Source organism: Elephas maximus, chromosome 14, assembly GCF_024166365.1.
Source record: "Elephas maximus indicus isolate mEleMax1 chromosome 14, mEleMax1 primary haplotype, whole genome shotgun sequence".
Lineage (NCBI taxonomy): Eukaryota > Metazoa > Chordata > Mammalia > Proboscidea > Elephantidae > Elephas > Elephas maximus.
In genome coordinates, this window is record NC_064832.1 from 2,280,801 (window position 1) to 2,283,181 (window position 2,381).

General features: G+C 41.7%; 1 pseudogene; it reads right to left on the minus strand.

The window, feature by feature from the left end:
* Nucleotides 1-342: 342 nt before the first annotated feature.
* Nucleotides 343-1,290, minus strand: LOC126058224 (olfactory receptor 5V1-like; annotated as a pseudogene).
* Between the last annotated feature and the right edge of the window lie 1,091 nt (nt 1,291-2,381).

Genomic DNA, 2,381 nt, shown 5'->3' on the forward strand with positions numbered 1-2,381 from the left:
TATGGTGCATTTCTACTTCGTCCTATAGGGCCACTATGAGTAGAAATCGACCCATGGCAATGGGTTTTAATATTTATGGAAGCAACCTGACATCTTTCTCCCTCCGAGCAGCTGGTGGGTTGGAATCCTTGATCTTTTGGTTAACAGCTGAGCACTTAACCACTGCTCCATCGGAGTTCCTTTTAGATAGGTGTAACAATAGTTATATGTATATGTGTGTGTGTATAAATTTCTGTCTATACATAGGTATGTCCTCTCTATGTCAATGTAAAATATTATTCCTATGAATTCTTCCAAACCTTCTTGTGAATTCAGATTAAGTGGAATGCTAACTGAGTAATATCATCCTTGCTTTAAACATGCCTTATGACATAAAACCTTTCTGAGTGCTCCTTTTACCTCCGTGTTTCTCAGGCTGTAGATGAGGGGGTTTAACATTGGGGTAATAACCCCATACAGCATTGAGATGAGCCTGTCTCTGGCTGGGGAGTGGTGGCTGGAGGAGGGGCGGATATAGGTAAATATCATTGTACCATAAAACAATCAAGCCACAAGGAGGTGAGAAGCACATGTGGAGAAGGCTTTGCACTTCCCTTCAGCTGACCTGATCTTTAGGATGGTGGATATGATGTAGATATAAGAGATACCAGTGATTAGAAAGGCACTGATGCCCAAGATACCTCCTACCACTAAGACAAGCATTTCTGCCACATACGTGGAAGAGCAGAAGAGGGCCACCACTGGAGGGATGCCACAATAATACTGGTTGACCTGATTGGACTTGCAGAAAGACAGGCGGAACGTGAACACCGTGTGCAGAAGAGAATTGAGAAACCCTGATGCCCAGGTCCCTGCTGTAAGCTTCACACAGCTCCCCTTTGTCATGATGAGGATGTAAGAAAGGGGGAAACATATGGCCACGTACCGGTCATAAGCCATGACAGCGAGAAGGAAGACCTCGGTCCCTGCCAGGGCCACTAGGAAAAAAAGCTGCAAAGCACGTCCAACAAAAGAAATGCTTTGATTCTTGGTCAAGAGGTTCTTGAGCATCTTGGGAACAGTAGCTGATGGGCAGAAAATATCTAAGAGGGACAGATTTGCCAAAAAATAATACATGGGTGTGTGCAGCTTTTGTTTAGTTCCAACAGCAAGGAGAATGGCCCCATTTCCCACCAAGGTGACCTGATAGATGGCAGCAAAGACCACAAAGAGAGGGTAGCGTACCTCTGGGAGGTCAGAGAGACCACTGAGGATGAACTCTGTGATGGTAGTTTGGTTGTAGACATCCATTTCATCTCTCCACAGGTGTCTTTCTGGAGGGAATGAAACCAACAGCCACAAGTTAGGCTCAAAACCAAGAAGCCTGGTGATGTGAAACACTTGGGAAATAGTGGGTGTGTGTTTGATGATGAATTATGCTAGCCCTATTAAAGAGATTTCACATACTGCAACCACTGTATGCATGGTATTTCTTAGACTATTTGTCCTCAGTTCCTAATCAAGAACTATTTAAAATTTTTCATCAATAAAAATATTTCTGATCCTTAACACTTTCATGGGTGACTTTTTTTGTTTTGTTTTGCAGATTTTTGGTGCGCCATTTTTTTTTTCACTAACAGAATGGATGCTGAATCATTGTTGGTGGTTTTTTTTTTTTTTTTTTTTTAAATGGGGTGCCATTTGCAGGCAGGGCATATTAATCCCATGTTACATGTAGCAGATCACACACAGGGCATATATCAGTCCCATAACAATTTTTAATTATACTTTAGCTGTAAGATATCTTACTCAACTTTCCAAAAATACACACAAAATACCAAATAAACATTGCACTTGCTGCAGATAACTGCTATCAGTCTGACTTAGAGTGAGCCATATCAGTACCATGTTCCATGAAGCACATCACACCATAGAACGAATTGATTCCATGGCCCTGGGAGTGTATCACAAATGGTTTTCACCCCCAAAATAACTCATTTACTTGAATATTTCCAAATGCTGGTAACTGTGTCTTCCCAGCAACACAACAGAAATAGTAAACATACTTGCAAACCTTATCTTGCTGTATAGAAGCCAAAAGACACAGGAGTTTCACACTATCGCTTTTCCGGGAAGCATCCAGAAACCATCCCCTTATACGAATGGCTCTCAACACTCAAATGTGACATAGAACAACTTCCTTGATTTTTAGGCAGTTGCACCAGTATCTACCATGACAGCAGAATGTACTAATGGCTCAAATCCCTGCCAATAAACCTCCAGGGACGGAACATATAACTGGGACATGTATGTCCCAAAGACCATGAAAGAGCAGTAAAGGATATTTCACAATTTAGTAAAAACTGGTAGTGAAGGTATCACCCACGCTTAGATACTTTATT